Source organism: Stegodyphus dumicola, chromosome 12 (genome assembly GCF_044657685.1).
Source record: "Stegodyphus dumicola isolate Sdum_Otavi_A_Nest chromosome 12, ASM4465768v1".
NCBI classification, from domain to species: Eukaryota; Metazoa; Arthropoda; class Arachnida; order Araneae; family Eresidae; genus Stegodyphus; species Stegodyphus dumicola.
The window spans coordinates 12,593,271-12,615,498 of NC_140779.1; the positions used below are offsets into that span (position 1 = coordinate 12,593,271).

A 22,228-nucleotide genomic window follows, 5' to 3' on the forward strand; every position below is an offset into this window, starting at 1 on the left:
CTCTGATCATGCGGCGGTAACTAGATTGTACTCAGAGAAAAATTTATCCCCAAGGTTAATAAGATGGGCACTCAAGCTGCAAGAATATAATCTGGTAATCAAGCATACCCCTGGAAAGGAAAATATCGTAGCAGATGCCCTATCAAGGATTAAAATAGACGAACAAGGCAATACCGTAAAGATGGCAATGCTGACAGCATGTACAATAAATTCCCGAGAAACTGTAATAACCGAACTGGGTAAGGATCCTGAGTTTGGAAGTATTTATGAGTATTTGAAGGATCCTGAAAATTTTAGCCACCAAGATATTGTGGCGATAAGAAATAGCGCGGCCCATTACGAACTAATAGATGGTCTATTATTCTATACAAAAACTACGAATTCCAACAACGAATTTCGACCTGTTATCCCAGCTAGTCTTAGATTAAATATCCTGCAGGAGCTCCATGACAGCCCTTTAGCTTCTCACGCTGGTATTCGAAAAACTATCCAACGCGTACGCGAGGCAGTCTACTTTCCTGAACTGCAAAAGTTAACAAGGGCGTATGTCCAGTCCTGCCCAACATGTCAAGCCGTTAATTATATTAATTTCCGCCCGGCCGGGTTTCTAAATAGTATTAAATCCGAATTTCCAAATGAAATAATTGGCATCGATTTATTGGGCCCTTTCCCAAAAAGTCAGTTAAATAAAAGTCGCTATCTCCTTGTTATGGTTGATCATTTTAGTAAATGGACCGAAATTGTTCCCTTAAAACGAGCCTCCGCGAAATTAGTTACTGATTCTATTTTAAATAAATATATTTTAAAATACGGGGCGCCCCTAAAAGTTATATCGGATAATGGTCCTCAATTTGTAAGTAATATATTTGAAGACATGTGCCAAAAACTGGGCATACGTCATTTAAAAATGGTCCCGTATCGGCCGCAATCAAATATAGCGGAACGGGTCAATAGAAATATAGTGAAAATTATCCGTAGTTATGTTAAAAATTTTCATAAAAGCTGGGATAACTATGTCAATGAATTTGCTTTCGCCCTTAGGACCGCAAAACATGATACAACGGGCAAAACTCCTGCTGAGTTATTTCTAGGCAGAAAGATTATAACACCGTTAGATAAATTATTTTATGTGCAACAAAGAGCCCCAGAATTTAAAATGGGTGATATAGAAAAACTAATAAAAGAAGCAAAAAAGAATACGGAAGTAGCACAAAGAAAACAGAAGCTATATTATGATTTGAAACGACGGGGAGTAACTTATAAAGTAGGGGATGAAGTTTTAAAAATTAAGCATTCACTTTCTTCAGCACCAGAAGATAAAACTGCCAAATGTTTTCCACGATTTGAAGGACCATATGTTATAGAAAAAATAACTCACGCTGTTGTAGTGTTAAAAGCCAGAAATGGTGAAACCTGTTCCGCAAACATTGATCAAATCAAGCCCTACTTCGATCGTAATAAAATGCAAATCTTTTCAGATCTTTTGCAGGATCCGGCACGGCATACACCGCAGGTACAAGTTCCAGAGGTGGAAAAACGACAAGTACAAGGGCAAGCCAATGAGAGACAGAAGCAAGTGAAAAGAAAATTGCCCCGCGGAAAAATTGAAGGTAACAAGAAAAAGAAGCCGTTCCACCGTCCAGAAAACAGAGTTCACGAACACCCCCAGAATGAAGAAGGGAGAAGGACGACGTATGTGAAGAGGACCAGGAGAAATGACGGCAACTATAACCCGGCTTTAAAACGGAAGATCCACTCATCCGACAGAACTCTCCGCAGCAAAAGTCGCCGAACTGCAGAAGGGCCATCAGCGGCGGAGGAAAAAGTACAAGGAAAATTTGAACGGCCAACAACGAGGTCCAAGCAGGATCACGACAGAAGTTTCCCGGTTCCGCCAAGACCAGCTGCCTTCAAACGGCCAAGACCACAAGCAGAGGAGAAAAGGAAGGTGTTCAAGGGTGGCCGAACTGGTGAAAAACGGAAGCTTCCAGAGGAAAGCACTGAAAGGCGAGCCTGTACAAGAAGGAGGATAAATCAAGCTACTATCTGCAGTACCTTTAAAGACTGGGCCCAGAAAAGGATGTCCGAATATTACAAAGATAAGTAAAATTTTGTTACTTTGCAAACTTAAGTTAATCTTTCATTCTTACTGCAAGTGGCAGATTTCAAGAAGTTTTACCTCATGCGAGGTCTACCTTTATCGCCAAAAGGGCGAGAAATGAGTTGTGACCGATTTTCGTATTATGTTTTTCAATTACTCGTGCGTAAAACTAAAGTTGATGTATAATAGCGTTGTGTAAAAACTTAAATAGTGTAAAAAATTATTGTATAAATTTTATTTAAAACATTCTAGCAAGAGAGAGGTTTTAGTCTGAAAGACTTTTTGAAATGTATTATTTCAATGTAGAAAGAATTGGCACTTGCTTTGAAAAGAATAGAAGTTAACAATGTACTACTAATGTATGTTTTCAAATCTGTAAAATTAACGGCATGTTGATATGTTCTGTTATTTTAAATGTTAAGAAATACCGTGATATGGTAAAAGTGAAAGTAATGTTAAAAATTTGTTATTCGTGTGACTGTAAAGACTAAATCATGGCGAATATGTGTTAAAGGTTGAATGATGTAGTTATGCTCTCTGACGCTACACTTTAGAGTTAGCCACTTTTAGAATAGTACCTCAGGGTTTAGAGTTGAAATTAGGGTGTGTTAAGAGGTCTGGTTATGTTGAATTTTAACACGTTAGTGTTTTGATTGTAGGAGGAAGTGTGGCACACGTAGACAGAAACACATTCGTGTTTGGTGTTCTTTTAAAACACATGTCAGAGAGCACGGGGAGAGATAATTAAAATAGTCATGAATGAAATAAGAATGTTAAGAGCAGTATAATTGTATATGTTACTTGCCATGTCATTGTGTAACATTTCATTAAACTAGTTTTCCTTCCAGATCTCTGGAAGGAACCAGAATTGAATAAAGGCTCCTGTTTAGATGCAGTACAGATGAAAAAAAAATTTTGTATCCTGGGAGCTGCTATTGTAACAAATTTCTTTCTTTTAAATTTCTAGTTTCTAGCGAAGTGTGTTTGTAAAAGGTTGGCCTCGCGTTAGATTCTAGAGCTAAAAGTTTTCAACAAGGTCGTTTTAGACCTCAGTTTCAAACTAATTAACTCTGGCGGGAAGTATGTAAGGATCTTAAGTTTTACTAACGTTTATTTTATTTTAAATCTTTACTATCACTTCTTATTTTCTACTTCCGGCCAGAATTATAAGCGTTAAGGATTTTATGCAAAGTTTGTCTGGCGAACGCCAAGTACTTAAGTTGTGGCTTTTTGCCAAGCAAGAGAGAGAGGAAGCAGTGAGTCAACGCAGGCCGCTTACCTTAGAAGTTACGCAGTTGCTGTTTGCCTTCCAGGCCAGAGGTTTTAATCCTCTTGATAAATTAAAACGTATTGTAGTGTTCACAGTCTCTGTGCTACATACGCTTCCTGTTATTATAAGGCTAATCTTCCACGTGTATTATTCTAGAGTTAAATTAGAGTTTAGTTTTATTTTTATACTTTTACGTTAGACCCCGAGTGGCGGGTCATTGTATTCCGAAGTACGGAAGTTATTGTATATAGAGAAAATAAAGGGTTTTGTATACCCTTCGTCTGTATCCTGTCTACTTACCACAATTAGTGAACATAGCTTTAGTAAGCTCTCTGTTCCGAGTCAGGTCCTTGTATGTTCCCGAAGAAGGTTAGAAGGAACATTGAACCTGATAAGTTTAGTTAATGAAATCCAATCCAGTCCTTCCCAATGCCTTTAAATTTCTACTATCTTAATTCAGTTATTTTTGCCGATAGAGGGCGTTACCTCCTCGCGTCTGGTACTACCAGAGGGTATAAAAATCCGTTCAGTGGTTGCTTTCCATTATTCGAAGTTCAGTATTTGAGCGTGAAGGTGCAGTTGCCCCTCGCTCCCTATTTTAACTTCGCTAATTTTTCTTGTCCTTTATGCTTGATCAGATAGCCTGGCTCAGAAAAAGTAGGCGGCCAGTGCAACTCTGATTAAAAATCCAGTTATAATCACGTGCAGTGCTGATAGGGACCACGTGTTTCTGAGACTCCTTCTCCTTTATTTTCTTCTTTCTAGATATTTCTTTCTCCTGATGAGGAGGGACCTTTAGCTGCCCTCGAAATCGATTGAGTGTTTCATTATACTTACGCTAAATACAAGATTGTTTTTACGATTTTGATTCTTAAGAAAGGTTTAACTTCCTTTTTATTTCACTTTAGAAATCACAGTTGCGTTCACTTGACGCTCACAAACTACGCCGACCCGGCGGTTGAACAAAATAGGCAAAAATGCCGCGTTCTAAGATACAGCTGAGATTCAGCAAACTTTCTGATTAAGAATTTGAAAGATTCAACGAACTGTCGAAATAGGCACACAGGCCGAAACGCGCGGTTCTTAAACTTTCTACCAAGCAACCTTCACGCCTCGTGATTCAAGAAGCACACTTACAATCTCGTTTCCCTTCTATTTAAACTCAATTTACTTCTGCTAAAATTTGAATACTCTGCGCGTTCTACAACGATTTACATACTCTGGCATTGGCAATTCTAGGGGAAAGTGAAGGCTTGACAGGAAAGATAGCTTAAAATAAATGTTAGTTAAAATAAATATAAACCCATTGAAACTTATTTCGTCGAATTACATTAGAGATATATTTCTCGTTCAATTAATTCAGTTCTCACTTCGTGGCCAGGCAAAAATACACAAAAACTCAAAATATTTTCATTAAAAATTGAAAGATATAGAAACACATAAAACATCAAGCAGAATTAAAACAATTAAAAAAAACATTTTTACAACTAAAATAACAGTTTCTACGCAAACAACAAGCAATTTGGCCAGCAGGCAAGAATGCAGATTTTTCGATGCACAAAACTAAAAGTTCCTTTTTGGTCCCACTCAGCAAAAAGACACTCAAGGTGAAGAAATACTTAATTCACTGTTCTGCTAAGTTTCAAATGTAAACAAATATGATACAAAAATTAGGCTTAGTCTCACTTAAAGCACTTTAAATTGCTTATAATTCTACAATTATTGTATGCAGATTAACTAAAGGCATAAAAACCTTAACCGGAAGATAAGAATCACATAATTCAATCCTTTTTAAAATAAAAGATGCACAATTTACCAACATCTAAGAATAAAGAAAACTGAGCTCATTGAGCCGAGTACAAGAGTGGTATATATATATATATGTAACATAAAAATATATGAATCAAAATTATAGTTTAAACTATAAACATTAATTCTTCCTGTTTATTCTAAAATCGTAATAACTTCTCTGCATTGCGTCATTTCTAGATCACTCTATGGCCCGCGCAGCTCTGATGACGTAATAATTGGGAACTGTAAACCAAAACTTTTCTCTTCGTCGTGCTTCCATCTTTCATAAGTACGCACTTCAGCTTTTGCTGTCTATTGTGCTAAGATGTAATTTCGCTGGCTTGCTTTCTATCTCAACAATATCAAAAATGTAAATCTTCTGTGGAAAGGCACGACTAGAGTGCCAAGTGATTGTGGCCACAAATATCAGTTGCAAATAAAAATGGAATTAAAACTGCCTCGACTGCCAAGTTAGCAGTACTAGCATACTACGCAATCAAAATCTTCTTCAATATTGGTCTAATCACGCATCTACAATGTTCCGTCTTTCCTTGTGTTTTTATTATGACATATATATATACACCATATATATAATTACAAAACAATTCTTTTGAAAACAAAATATGAAGATACCTAGTATTTTCGCGCATTAAAGTGCAAAAACATTATCATCAAAGATATAAAGTAAGATATTTAGAACTAATGATTTCACAAAGACCAGAAATTTAAGTTCATAATTAATATATATATATATATATATATATATATATATATATATATATATATATATTGTAGTGTATTTTACAGTAATTGACAAAACAGATAATCTTCTTAGTAAAACATAAATTTTATTTTTAATTTACGGAGATAGATTCTGTTGCTGAGCAACAGTTATCTCATACAAATATGGCGTTGCCACTTCAATAATTAATATAGTTATTTTTTAAATAACAAGATATTACAATATATATATACTTACTTTTGGTGCAGCCGATTGCAACCAAAAAAAGAGACGCACAGCTACATGCTATAGCAGTCCTATATACAATATTTCAACGTTTTGAGGCTACTTGTTTTTGAGTTATGCGAGAGTACATACGTACGTAAGTATGTATGTATGTAGGTACGTATGTATATGTGTACGTACGTACAGACGCCATGAAAAATAATCTCTTTTGATTCCATTCTAAATCGATTTTATAATTCGTTTGGGGGAAAAAAAAAGAGTCCTTTATTCTATCCTTACGTACAGATGTTACCCAAAAACACCGTTAAGTTGCATTCGAAAGCGGTCAAAATGGATATTTTCCTTGAAATATGGTTCCTGGAATTTTTCGTGACTACAATACTTCCTTTACTTCGTACAATTAAATAAAAGTTTTGTAAGATTAATATGAATAAGATCGTCATTTTCAAAACAGTTATATATTGTCATTTTTTTAATCTGCTTAGAAATGCTCTTTCTTTAAGCTCATAATATTAGAAAACTTATTCTAATCGATATTTTATTTTTAATTACGTACAAACGCAAGCATTATCTCTTCAATTTGTGTGCGGTTCCTTAATGTGCTTCTCTTACTGTACCGAATATCTCATTCGATTCTTGTCGTAGAGTAAAACGTTTTCTGTTTTATCGCTTATAACATGCGCAAAATTTTTCTAGACTGAAGTATAGGCAATAAAATAAAATCGGAACACGAGTTTTATTAGTAACTTGCAATAAATACTATAATTAGAGATATTTTGCTGAAAACAATTATTGTAAATGCATAATAATCACCGACCAAAAAATTAGAATGAGCACTGATGAGAAATTTGAATTTAATTGCTACAAATTTATGCACCATTTTAGAATTAATGCATTTTCATATAAGAATGAAATTGCATATGAAATTATAAAAATTCTCAAACTAATAACTAATAAAGCGATTAGTATTCCTTTTCATACTTAAAAAAACATTAAAGTATGTTATTTCTTTCCGAAATTTTTACAAACGGAAAGATGAAAAGAGCTATCCATTCATAAAAAGAGTTCACATTAAAAGGTAGAGAATATTTTAATGATTTCATTCATTATTACAGATTCTCAGTATTGTTATTAGAAGAGTGGATTAAGTCAATTGCTGCACCAACTTCAGTATCTTTTTGCCGAGTGGGAACGAAACATTTCAGTTTTGTGCATCGAAAGCTCTGTCACCTGCCCGCTGGTGGGATTGCTTGTTTTGAGGCAGAAACCGTAAATTTGAATTTAAAAAAAAATTTTTAACTGTATTTTGTGTTTTATGTTTTTCTGTATTTTACAATTTTTAATGAAGCCGTGTTGAATTTTATGTATTTTTGCCTTTCCACGAAGTGAGAATTGAATAGATGTAATAAGAAATACATCTCTTATGAGATAAGTTAAAATGAAATGCAGCAAAACATACGTATAATTAAATAGGCCGCACAATGAAGAAATTCGGTTACTACATCAGATTTTTTCTAATAAGGTTTACAAATAAACGTATCGTATATTCCTGAGTATAATGCTCACTTTTAATAGAAAAGAATAAGATCGGAATTCACTAGTGCACGTTATACGCCGAATATAAAAATGATAGCTTGAAAAACAAGGTAAAGATGAACACACAAAAATTAGATTTCTACATGTACCTAAGTGCTTTCTATTTAAAAGAAGTGACATACTTAAAATTTAAAAATTAAAAAACCTAAAAACTTTCATTTTCGGATAACAAGTAATGTTCGTCGTATTCGTCTTCCGTTATCGAATTATCGATACATCGAATTATCGCAGATATATGGAATTATCGCACATTATCGAATTCTTTTTCATCTTCACCATCACTGTTACAGTGATCGATAAATAAATAATCACTTTTAAATATTTTTAATTACGTCGGATTTAATTTTATTATCCACTCACACATTATTTCTAGACTGGCATGACTTGTAAATGTTTTTTGACCTTATAACATCCAAGCCTTCCACCGTCTTTTTAAATTTTTAGTCGAAAGAAGAAATTTGCCAAAAGCACTATAAATTTCGTTTCGGCATTTTGCGTTGATACGTCTGTTCACTTTTCAAATTGTTGCCACCAAATATTAGAGCTCTGTATTATATTTAAAGAAATTAGATAATGAAGAATCTGCCTATATGCATGGTATGTTTCTCGCATTGTGGTAAAACAACGGTACCTAGAGCCATCCAAGTTTCAATAACATACAGTGGTGGCCAAAATTGTGGACACTTTTGGAAATTTTTATGTTTTTGATCTTTGTATGCTTATAGAAAATGTTACGTTTCGCAAAATAAAACATGTATATCTCATTATAAAGAGAATTTATTACTGAATTCAATACAAAACACAAAATTCAATTATTTGCAATAGAAAAAATGTTATATGAACTTTAATATAAATAAAAAACACAATTATGAAGTGGTTTGTAATGTCTAGCTTTCCTGTCCAATCACTGTTCTTGTTCTGAGGAACAATCAAATGTTAGTAACTGCCAGTAGAAGCTGACATCATGTTTACACTTGAAACAATTCATTATTTTTCTTTGTTCTGTAGAAGGAGGACCTGTTTCTTACACACTGCAATTACAAGTAGGAATTTTTGTAAAAATTTTTAATATTTAGTCAAGAAGCAATGATATCAAATAAAAGAGTAGATTGGACACCTAGAAATAGATATAATATTATTGTGTTACGAGAAAGTGGTCTTTCCTATGCTGAAATTGCAAGACAGGTGGGTGTTTCAGTGACTACATCTGGAGTCCGAAAGTTTTGTTTACGATATCAGGAGACAAATTCAATAAAAAACAAAGAAGGAAAAGGCCGAAAAAGGTGCACCACATATATTGATGACAGAAGAATAAAAAGACTATGTCTCCAAGATAGAAAAATGTCATCAGCGGCTATCAGAAGTGATCTGAATGATGCTGGTGTTTCTGTCAGTTCAAGAACAATCAGGAGAAGATTAACAGATGTTGCACTGAGAGGTAGAATTCCACGAAAAAAAGCCTTATCTTAATTTTCAGCAACGAAAACAAAGACTACAGTGGGCAAAGGAACACATTAATTGGACAGATGATCAGTGGTCACATGTTATATGGAGTGATGAAACTAAGATATCGTTATTCGGTAGTGATGGGCGAAAATATGTAAGACGTAGAGACTGCATTCAAGCAACTGTGAAGAACCCAGTTAGTGTTATGATTTGGTCATGCATGTCAGCAGATGGTATTGGTCGCCTTCATGTCATCGATGGGACACTGAATGCCAGAAAATACATTGACACTATTCTAGAACCAAAACTTCTACCTTCCATCAGAGATCTCTTTCCCAACAATGCTTCGTTTATTTTTCAGCAGGATTTTGCTACTTGCCACACGGCCAAAATATCGAAAGAGTGGTTTCGTACAAAGAGCATTAAATTGTTGTCATGGCCAGCAAGCAGTCCTGACTTCAATCCTATCGAAAATTTGTGGCACCGTTTGAAAACTCTTGTCCAAATAAGGCGTCTATCAAATAAAAAAGAACTAATTGAGGCTATAATTGTTTCCTGGCATCATGTAACAACGAAACAAGAGCTTAAAACTCTTGTGAGCTCAATGAAAGGTCGATGTGAAGCTGTAATCAAAAATAAAGTGTACCTTACTAAGTACTGATAACTCACTGCAATCATCACTATCTAATGTATATCGATAACTATTATCGTTTAACTTTTTTGTATTGCAAATAATTGAATTTTGTGTATTGTATTGAATTCAGTAATAAATTCTCTTTAAAATGATACATACAAGTTTGCATTTTGTGAAACGTAACGTTTTCTATAATCATACAAAGTTCAAAAACATAAAAATTTCCAAAAGTGTCTACAATTTTGGCTACCACTGTACGTTTCCATCCCAATATGGGCATCTGGAAGCCCAACTTTGGAATTTGTTTTATTATCTATTTCAAATTTTCTAGTACTTTAACGAAATTTTGATTAACAAACTGAACGATTTTAAAGCGAGCAATGGTAACACTGTGAGAAAAAAACAACATTTTTATCTCCAGCGCGCGAGACTGTGTATCGGAAATTCTAACGATATGCTCACTTTAAAATTATTTTGCGACATTGCTGTTGAACTGAATTTTATGCTTGAAGTGCGAAGAATATGATATTTAATAAATAAAGGTAACACACAAAACGTTAAAAAAAATCTCTTTGGGCGTAATGTAAAATTTGAAAGCTTTCAGATTTTTATTTTTATTTGCATGTTTTATTCATTCATATACTATCTAAATGCTGAAAAAATGGCGTTAATTCCCCTGGATTAACAGCCAATTCTATATTTCAACAAATTCTTCGTGTTATCTGTAAGATGAGATTTGAGCATGTTTCGAATTAAACGCCTTTTTGGATTCTTTACAGTAGAGCTCTTCAACCAGTGCCCCGCTGAAGGCATTTCAATCTGAAGAAAAATTGAAGAAATTTTTAAAAAAAATTTTGATTTCAAGAAAAAATGCCTTGTCAGCTTTTTGTCGTGGGAAAAAAAAAAAAAAATCTCTTATTCAATTTGAAGAATTTAAAAAAATTTTTGATTTAAAAAAAATTCCTTGTCACCTTTTTGTCGTGTAAAAAAAAAATTTTTTTTTCTCTTATTCAATCTGAAGAAAAATTGAAGAATTTAAAAAAGATTTTGATTTCAAGAAAAAATGCCTTGTCAGTTTTTTGTCGTGGGGGGGAAAAAAATTTTCTCTTATTTAATCTGAAGAAAAATTGAAGAATTAAAAAAAAAATTTTGATTTTAAGAAAAAAATGCCTTTTCAGTTTTTTGTCGTAAGAAAAAAAAAAACCAAACCTTTTATTTTCAATATTTGAAACATTTTATTGACATGCCTGATATTATTTGAGACATAATTTTCTAAAAATGACGAATTTTTTTAAAATTTTACTTTATGTTAAGTAGTTTTAAAAATTGCTGCCGAGACAGTGTAGTGGTTAGGGGAGCCTGACTACGATACCATGGGGCCCGGGTTCGAATCCCAGAGAAGGCATGGATGTAAAACTGTCTGTCCCTTCATAGGAGGTAATGGTGGCCGCCTATTAGGTGCCTCCACAATAAAATGGCCACCACTTCTGGCCATAAGTAGTGGCCGATGCCGTTATAGGCAAATGCCCACATTCATAAAAAAAAGTTTTAAAAAATAAAAAATTTGACTATGCATGTCATCTCAATTCCATAAAATGGGTAGATTCTTATCTCTGTTGTAAAAGTGGTTCATTTCATTCGGTCTAAAGGACTTAAACACAGGCAATTTCAACAGTTCTTGAGTGATTTGGAAGCTGACTATGGTAACGTTGTGTATAACGCGGAAGTACGTTCGTTTGAGCCGAGGAAAGATGCTTGGGCGCCTGTTTTCTCTGAAGAGTGTAGTTCAACTATTCGTGGAATCATAAAGATAAATCTATTCACGAGTTCATTGATGAGATGTGGTTGAGAGACTTTGAATTTTTTGTCGATATTTAGACTACCGCTTACTAGGAAAAGATCTACTTGTTCGTAATCTTTATTACATTGTGTAAGCTTTTGAGACAAGATTAATCCTGTGAGAAAGTCAGTAACTAAATAAGAATTCCACTCACTTTCCAAAACGGATGGAGTGTGTGAAGAACTCTACAACACGGAATTCAAATAATTATGTACAATGCATTTCAGAGATGAAAGAGGAAATCAAAAGCAGATTTTCCGATTTTTGTGGAAATGAAATGTTCGTGAGGAATGTCGCCATTTTCAGTAGACGTTAGAAGTGTTCCACCTGAACTTCAATTAAAATTTATACTCGTAGATTTACAGTGTGACTCTGCAGTAAAATACAAGTCTCTTGAAAATCCTACATTAATTGATTTTTATTCGAAGTACGTGAAGGAAGACAAGTATGCAGGAATTCATAAAAATGCACTCTTCATGTTTTCTAACTTTGGCAGTACCTACATATGAGAACAACGTTTTAGTAAAATGAAGACCCTAAAATCAAAAACAAGAATACGGGTGACAGCAGACTTTTGGAGGAAACTTTACGAAATGCTACAACACAAATTAAACCGGATATTGAGGCTTTAATCAAGCAAAAACAGTGTCAAATTTCACATTAAAACTAAAGTAACTACCATCTCCCGCCAGAAATGTAAGTTTTTTTATTGTAAATGCATTTTGTAACATCCTTCTGTACACTTTATCTTTATACTTTACTTTTTTTTATAACTTTTTTTCTATTTATCCTATACTTTAGTTAAAAATGCTGCAATAGATTTTAATTTGACTTTTTGGAACCAATGTATATATATATACAAATGTGTAACACCATCTCTTCACTTAGAATCAATTGTAGTCTTGCAAAACAAACCTCCCTTTTTACTTCCTTGTACGAAGTAAAAAGGAAGTATTGTAATCGCGAAAAGTTTCAGGCAGCATATTTCAACGAAAATATCCATTTTGACCGCTATCGAATGCAATTTAACGATGTTTTTGCGTCATATCTGTACGTAAGGAAAGAATAAAATACTCTTTTCCTTCAAAAAAATTATAAAACTGCTTTCAAATTAATTCTGAAGAGAATTTTCCGTCGCGTCTGTACGAACGTATGTACTTACGTACGTATCTCGCATAACTCAAAAACGAGTAGCCTCAGAACGTTGAAATTTTGTATATAGGACTACTATAACATGTAGATGTGCACCTCGTATTTTGGTTGCAGTCGGCCCCACCAAACGTATATAAATATATTTATATATACTATATCCACTCTGTTACCTGGCTCAGTGATCTCAGTTTCTTTACTCTTACTTTATATGTTTGTAAATTGTACATTTTTTGCTTTAAAAATGATTGAATTATGTTGTTTTTATCTTCCGGTTAAGGATTTTATGCCTTTAGTAAATCTGTGCGCAATATTTTTAGAATTATCAGCAATTTTAAAGTTGTTTAATTGCCGCTAAGCCTGTTTTTAATGGCGGCCATTGATGTTTACATTTGAAACAGGAGACTAGTGGATTTGTTGCCAATCTAGAGAAACTTAGCTTCGCAACAACAAAGATAACGCATTCATTTATTATTGCCAATTAAATCATGCTTACTTCTTTCTGGAATTTTTTCGAGGAAATAAGCGTTTGAGATTTAGTTCGTAATTTTTAATATAGGTATTTTGAGTTTTTATGTATTTTTGCCTTCTCGCGAAGTGAGAACTGAATTAATTAAATGAGAAATACTCAATCGTCTGTGAAAAACTGTTTCTGTTTTGTTTTGTTTGCTTAATTTCTTTTATACATAGTTCTAGCTTTATTATAGTATTTGAATAGAACATGTGGCAACGATTAGATAATTCTTTAAATGTTATACATTTTGTGCATTCTGAGTTATAATATGAACGAAATATAATACTGTTAAGTGAACCTAGCGCCAGAGTGTCGCTATGGTAAACAAAGTGAATTTTAAAGAATGCATTTATTCTATTGTGGTTTATGCGCTGTCGGTGAAGTAGGTTTAATTCAATCTAATAAGTTTAAATAAAATGCAAGAAAAAATGCGTATAATTTAATATTCCGTACAAGGAAGTCATGTGGTGTACACATCAGATTTTTTATATAAATTTTCTGACTACACTATTTTTTGACAGACATGTGGCGTGCGGATCCTTGCGAATTTATTAATGTGGCTCTCGGACGAGAAAGGTTGAAGACCCCTGCTTAAAGCAACAGAATGCTTTTACCGAACATTTCTCATCCACAATTTCACATCGTTTCCTTCCACCTATCCTTTCTCCTGAAGATGAATGAAAACTGTCAAATTACATTTTCACATCCTCTTTGTCTTAAAAATAGCCATGGGTTTTAATTTTTTCGTGCGCTAAGCGTGAAAGCTTTATGGTTAGGTGAGATTTTTCGCAACCTGTGTTTTATGTAAACCGTTTCTGTGCCTTTCACATTGTGGTAAACGGCGACAGGTAGCGCATCTGACTCCGTATAATGATTAGTATATTTGTGACGTTGCGTTATACTTACTTCATTATTGAACTCAGAGCATATTTATTACGATTACGAGAAGCTCTTTATAGATATATATAATGCGTGAATAGCGTAGAACAGTTATGGAAGTGAATGATAGTCCTCGTGACGAGAAGAGCCTGCCAGCGAGGGTCTCTCTAGCCGAGAGTTCAAAGGGATTTTGAGGTCTTCCGGTGGAAAAATCTTTAGATTAATTTAGCCACACCTCCTTAATTTTTAGTAGTATTTTGCATTCTCAGGTTCGCTATATCTGGAACGATATCAGAGGAATAACAAGATCATTGGTTCATTAGCCCTCCTGAAATTGATAGGCTTTGACGACAGACACGACGCAGAACGCTAGAATCTCTTGACACTAGTCGTGAAGTTATGTCTCTTGTAATGTCAACAGGAACGAATTATTGTGTCTGCGATGTTAAACTATGTCTTCAGGCACGTCATAAAAGCCTGGAAACAGTGACTTGCGAGGGACAGCACACACGGTTTGCTCATTCTCTGTGCGGTCCGGAGCAAAGCAACATCAACCACATACATATTGTTCCCCTTATGTCCCTTAAGCCCTTATGTCCATTGAGTCCAGTAGACTGATCCTTATGTCCGGTAGACATGCCCATAGTCCTTATGCCCATAGCCCTTATGCCCATAGCCCTTATGCCCATAGCCCTTATGCCCATAGCCCTTATGTCCCATAGACCATAGCTGTCCAGTAGACAGTGCAGTAGACATGCCCCTTATGTCCATTCAGTATACTGTTGTTTGAAAGCCAGAAAAAAATTCTTCAAATGAATGATTTAAAAAAGTAAGAGCATCGCACATGTACCTTTCATGTTTCTTCGTGAAGAAAAGGGGTGCGTTATGTGGCGAGTATATCTAAAAATTCAAATATGTAGTTTGAAATTATAGGGGCGCGTTATACGTCGGAATAATCCGGTATATATCTTAAATATTTTCGTTTTGTTCGTTCTTAAATATTTACGATGTCCCCATTGCATGTTCACATCGTCACACTGGGCTTGTGTGACGTTTTCCGACGAGTCCAGGTTTAGCTTGATGTCTGATTCACGTCGGTCTTTCATATGGAGTACTCCAGATACCCACTATCATCAAGACAACATCATTGAACGACACCGTTACGGTGGTGCGAGAGTGCTCGTTTGGGGTGGAATTATTCTGGGTTCCAGAACTGACCTGCATGTTCAAATTGGAACCATGACAAGCCAAATCTATCGGGTCGTCATTCTGGAACAACATGTACGTTTGTTTCGGGGCGCCATGGGCGCACAATTTGTGTTTATGCATGACTCGCTCTTCCTCACCGTGCAAACGTTGTAAAAGAATGCCTTCAATCTGAGTATATCACCCGTTTGGAATGGCTAGCATTCTCACCTGACCTGAATCCGATAGAGAATGTGTGGAATATGCTTGGCCAACGAATTGCAGCCCGTCAAGCACCTGCAGCTCCTATATGTGAACGGAACTTCGGACAACATTGCTTAGTGCAGTAATCTTCCCCAAGATCAGCTCGCTCGATAATTTGATACTCAACATTCCTATTCGTTGTGCGGACTGTATTTCATCGTCTGGGAGACATACATGTGTAAGCCATCATGCCAAACATATAATATTAAGTTTCTGTAAGGGAGAGATATTTTTTGTAATTGGTACCGGGAGCAAAAATCATAGTTTTTATGAATGGTATCATACATACACATCTGTTTTGTTATTTATCTTTAGTGTGATAAATGGACGTTATGAATAAATCAGGTTTGTTTTGTTTCTGAACCTTTATTTGCCGGAGGTTGCATTATCTTTAATTTATGGACATTAGTGTAAAAGAAAGTATTGTAATCCTAAAAAATTTCCGGTATCATATTTCAACAAAAATATCCATTCAGACCGTTCTGGAATCCATTATTATATAATCTGTGTTGTTTTTAAAGAAATTAAATAATGAATACCCTGCATTAATATAAGCATTTTTCTCTCATTGGGAAAAAATGTGAGTACTTTTGTTGTTTTTGTAATACACATTTTCCACTTTGTTTTGGATGATAACCATCTTGAAAGTATTGCTTTTTGGCGCCCTTCTTGGAATCATAAAAATTGCCGAAACTGTCAAGGGCCTATTGTAAGATTTTATCTCCAATTTTTCAGAAATTCATTGCTCACATCTCAAAGGCAATTCAATCTATTCTTTTACATTTTCAAATTTTCAACGCTCGCTTTTCAAATCGTAAGTTACATCAGATCATTGACTCATGAGTTACTTAGGAAACTATTTTTGCACACACTTTAAGGAATACCGCATGTTTTATATCTTTTTAGCTCAAAGGGGCGTTAGCCCAAAAGGGCTATTAGTCTCGAAACGACATCTTGCGTCGAATCAGTAAAAACGTTGAATCACTTTTCATATTGTTGCCAGCAAATATTATAGTCTTGTACTGTTTTTAAAGAAATTAGAAGAATCTGCATGAATGTATGTATGTTTCTCGCATTGTAAAAAAACAACGGTACCTAGAGCCATCAAATTTTGCATAACATAGTCCTTCATCCAAACACGGGCACCTGGAAGCTCGAATTAGGAATATGGAATTTGTTTTATTATCTATGTCATATTATGTAAAAAATTAACGAATTTTTCATTACCAAAATTCAACTATTTCAAAGCGAGCAGTGGCAACTCTGTACGGAATGAAACATTTTTATCTCAGCGCGCGAGACTTTCTATCGAAAATTCTAAAGATTTGCTGTTTTCAAACATTTTTAACCCAAAGGGACGTTGGGTTAAAAATCCAGAAACGGGATGTGTGTGTAAATGAAAAAACACTTCTTTGGGAGTAATATAAAATCTGAAAGCTTTCAGGGTTTTTTTTTCCCTTCCCATCAGGCTATGGGCATTACAAAAGTTATTATGCACAATCTAGTATAAGGGAAGAATTGCTCTAAAAATATGCATAGAATAGACAATCTACAAGCATTTATAAAATGTTTAAGTCAACGTTATTTGCGTTATTTTCAATACAACTCTTGTATTTTTAATATTACTAGATCTGTATGATGCGATCAAGCTTACGTTAACACATTTATAAAACTGCATTTATATGATAATATCTTCTTTTTTTTTGCTTTGAAGAGAAATTTTGACGTACAGTAAGACCCCCGCTTAACGCTGTTTCGGTTTAGCGCTCTTTTATTTCAACCCGGGGATTCCACGAAATCGCTCGCAGCATACAGGGATTCCCCGAAATATTATGCAGCGATAGGTTTCAAATACATATCCGAAAGAGTGTACTTGTATTTCTTGTTTGGTGCGGTATTGTACAGACATATTTTGAAGGGGTAAATGTGGAAGATGTCGAAGAAATAATTCAAGAAGCAGCGGCTAGTCTTTCTAATGATGAGCTCAAGGAATTAACAGAACAAGAAGAAATCAAAAATGTTGACAGCAGTGATTCAGAAGAAGAGCAAAAAGAACTTTCGATGGCGTTTGTAAAAAGGAGTTTGTCTACCATAACTGAAATAATGGATCAATTCATTGAAAATGATCCGAATTTTGACAGGAGCTCAAAAGTAAGGCGTGGTGTTAGAGATGCTCTATCCGTTTATGAAGATCTTTTAAGAGAACAACGCAAAAGAAAAAGGCAAACAACATTAGATGCTTTTGTCACAAAAAGGCAGAACATTGAAAACGCGGAAGGCTAACTAAATATGACTGACTTAGAATTTTATTTATTTATTTTTTTTTTAAGAATATTCGTTTTGTTATTTATATTTTTTTATTTTTGCAAGAAATAATAATGTGGTATCAATTTGGGCTTTAAGAAATAAATGTTTGGTTTTATTTTTATTAAAAAAACATACTTTTTAAATTTAATACCTAACCAATTTCCTAGCCATCTTCCCCTAACCCCAATATTTACATGTAAAGATAGCCTCGTTTAGCGCTGTTTCGCATTACGCTCTACTTTGATGGAACGTATCCCCCGCGTTAAGCGGGGTCTGTACATCATTTTCTGTACTGTACATCATTTTCAAAAGCTGCGATTTCCCTGTCGAGAACAGTGTGAAATTTTAATCTTGAAAACTCTACATTCAAACGTCATAAAATAAGCCATCCCTGTTATTTGCTTTATTTCCTGTTTATGTACGTTTAACATTCTTCGAAAAAGATATTATTTTGTGAAACTTTGAAGCAATATGCGGCAATTTTGCAACAAAAGGTGAAGAATTTTCCCTTTTACTTTATCTAATCTAATCAGGACTTGTCATTATTACGTTACGAACAGCTCTTTGTTTTGATAACAATTTCCGATTGCGAAAGAATTTGTAAGCCGAAAATGCTTTTCTCATAACTGTGCTCAGCGGAAAATTTGAATGTTTGTATGCTGTAAAGCTGAAAGTATCGTAGCGTTTTTTTCTGCCAAGTAGAATGGCAACGGGGTAACGACTCTGCAAACTGGTCGCGAGTCGTATTGTAAAAACGTTGCAATATGTCGTCTTTAAGACGCCCGGATGTTCGCGAAACTCCACTGTTTTGCAACCATTGCAAAGACGTCTTTATTACGTCTTTGCAGATGAGGTTTATGTCGCATAGACGTCGTTATTGCGTCTTTCGCAGGTAATATTTTGGTTGTGAAAGCATCGTATCACGGCGTCTTAGCGACGCCTAAATGTTCGCAAACTTCCAACTTTTTGCAACAGTTGTGAAAATGTCGTTATTATGTCCTTGTGTTACATATTGATTTATGCAGAAAAATAAGCTTAATAATTAATATATTTATGTCCTTTTTTCAAATTTTGTATTCCTTGTATTTTTCTAAAGTTTAAATATTTTATCATTTCCTGAAAACCAGAAGATAATACAATTTTTTCTCGTTAGACTAAATATGCATAATTAATAATAGCTTTAATTATTTTCAGTACTATATTTATAAAACTATATTTTATAAATATCTTAAATTCTAAGTTACGATTATTTAAGATTTCATCATTTTTTTTTTAAGTGGGAGTAATTATGGAAGTGGTTATTATAAATATATAACATTAATAGTTGGTTTTAAGTAAATAAAACTCAGTTAGACACAAATAAAAGTAAAGATATATATGTGGGTAAAAAAAAGCTCGTTTCTGATAACAGCATTATCACATTTATTTCTGTTAAATCTCAGAGACATTGAAAATTGCCCCTATCATGATAAAAAGGAAGCGGTTCTTAAGGTAACATAATCAGTATTTTACCTGAACGCAAGTATAAATTTATTCGAGTTTCACAGTAAAAAATATAATCATTAACTTGTCCAAGATATGCAAATGAAAGACTGTATAACGTAGTTAATAAATGTGATCAAAAATATTTCATACAAAATATACCTAAATCTAATAACTTCCCATATTCATATCGAAAATGAAATAATAACCTAACAAACAACATACATGACAGCACTATTTAAGAAAAAACATGAGCTCGTAGTGTTTGAAAGTATAAATAGCAGAAGGAAGGCAATAGAACTAAAATTTCCACTTAATTAAAAAAATATTTGTGTTTTTTAAATAGTAAGCAATTAAAAGTGCAATAATTATGGATTGCAGTATTCACTAGTAATGCTGATGTTTCTTAACACCATTTCTTTCGATCATATGTTAATGTATTTACTTATTTTTAATTTCTACATTTTAGGATAGTTGTAGATTACAATGATTATTTCATGCACTTTTTATAATTAATAACAATATTCAGCTAAGAACGTTAAAGTAAGCTCTTCGTTAAATAGCACACGATGGAACTTTTTGTTTCTATTTATTATGAATTTCTTTGTAATCACAAGCACATAAAAAGTAAGCGAAAAAAATAGAATATACTTAAATTTAATAAAAATTAAAACTTAATTTCCAACATTTCATTTATTAAGATAATCTAATAAACATACATAATGACAATATTTTAAAAAAGCGAATTACACAGTGTTTGGAAGAATAGATACCAAAGGAAAAGTACTAAAACTGCAATTTGCAATCAATAAAAAATATTTAGTGTTTTTTAATATTACACAATTAAATATCACATAATTACCCAACTAGCACAAGAACGTTCAGAGAACGTTCAGAGCAAGTGCTTTACAAACGTATCGGGAACGTTCAAGCAGAACGTTCAAAATGCCGTCTATATGTTACAGTTCTAAGACGGGCAATAACACGTCAAATACTTGTGTTTGTAACACTTTCATGCAACGTGTATTAACGTTCTAGTACAACGTTTTTGGCATGTTTTACCTGAACGTTCTGAACCATGTCTATGTATTGCAGTTCAATAACGGACAGTAGTACGTCAAAAGTGATACTACTATCACTTTTTTATAACGTTCTATGAATGTTCTTCTAACGTTCTAACAGAACGTTCCTTTAACGTTCAGGCAGAACGTGGTGAATCACGTCAATATGTTACAGTTCAATAACGGGTAGTAGAACGTAAAAAAATGGTGTTACTAACAATTTTATAAAACGTCCCTTGAACGTTATATGGAAGCTCCGTTACCTTCTAACAGAACGTTCCTTCAACGTTCTAGCAGAACGTTTATTTAACGTTTAGGCAAAACGTTCTGAATTACGTCTGTAAGATGTAGTTCATTAATGGACAATAGAACGTCAAAATGTGGTAATAGTAATAATTTTATATAACATTCCTAGAACGTTCTTTGAAAGTTTCTATAACGTGCTAGCAGAACGTTCTCTTAACGTTTGGGCAGACGTTCTGACCCAAGCAGCACGTCTCCAAAAATATACGTATAATTTTGGTGAAATAAGGGTATGGTATTTTTTGCACGTTACTTTTACGAAATTTATACGAATGAAAAAGGCTGAAGTTACTGTTAACTCTTGATCGTTATTTTCCACACGTTATTTTTACGAAAATTATACGAATCCGAATGTACTGATAAAACTACCGCCATGATGGTATATTTTATTCGTCACTTTTACGCATATTATACGAATCCGAATGTTCTGAAAGAAACTACTGCCTTTATGGTATATTTCATTCGTCACTTTTACGGATATTATACGAAGTCTAAAAAGATTGAAAATGAAGTTTATTAATTCAAAATATTTAGTGTATTTCTGGCATTTCACTTTGTTTTCCTTGTCCACGAACATGAAAAAAGGGGCAGTCATATATGAGGCTAAAATTTTTCTATAAATTTTAACATGTGAGCTAAATCTTTACGTGCATTTTTGAAAAAAATTATATTTTCTTAATTTAAACATCTTCAAAATAACTTATTTATTTTCTTATATCAAATTTGTTATTTTTATTCATATCAACACTTATATTAATTTACACAATTTAATTTCTTTTATGAAAATCCTATTACCCATTTAACTGGAATAAGCTGTATATTAAATTTGTGTACTTACTGAGTTTGGTACAATACTCTCCTTATTTTATTTAGCAAATGTGGGCAATTGAATTGGAATAAGACTAGCAAATCTTTCATGTCGAGGAATATAATAATAAATACAGCAGAAGATGCTCGAAAACGTTTTAACTTCTTGAACAATAGTTTAATGTAGACCAAAGGATCATTAATTATAATCAAAGATATACTAATATTTTTATTTAATAATAATAATAATAACTCTACGAAATTGCAAGCTGAATCCTGATATTTTACATATATTTCAGTTCCTTTAATCTTTGTTATAAAAATCATATGAGGCTAATTTTTTTAAATTTTGTTTAATGTACGGAAAAAATGATATAGCGATTTTAATAATTTTTATATGAGGAAAAAATTAATAAATAATGTAAATAAATAATTATATTATATTTTATATTTTTCCTGAAACAGTTAAAGACATTCTTAATATGGAGATCTACAGAATAAGTACAAGGGTCCAGTTAAATGAACTCAAAATTTGCATAGTTAATTTTACGCTATAAAAATTAACTGGATTTACGATTATACACTGAGCATGCGCATATACAGACATTTCTATTTTTCGTAGAAAAATTTAA

At 33.5% G+C, this 22,228-nt stretch overlaps 2 protein-coding genes across 2 annotated transcripts in view; one reads left to right on the forward strand and one right to left on the reverse strand.

Moving 5' to 3' along the window:
* Positions 1–22,228, forward strand: part of LOC118196852 (glycerophosphocholine cholinephosphodiesterase ENPP6-like) — a 765,277-nt gene that overhangs the window by 176,123 nt on the left and 566,926 nt on the right. The window lies entirely within an intron of this gene.
* Positions 1–22,228, reverse strand: part of LOC118201473 (clavesin-2-like) — a 107,919-nt gene that overhangs the window by 54,677 nt on the left and 31,014 nt on the right. The window lies entirely within an intron of this gene.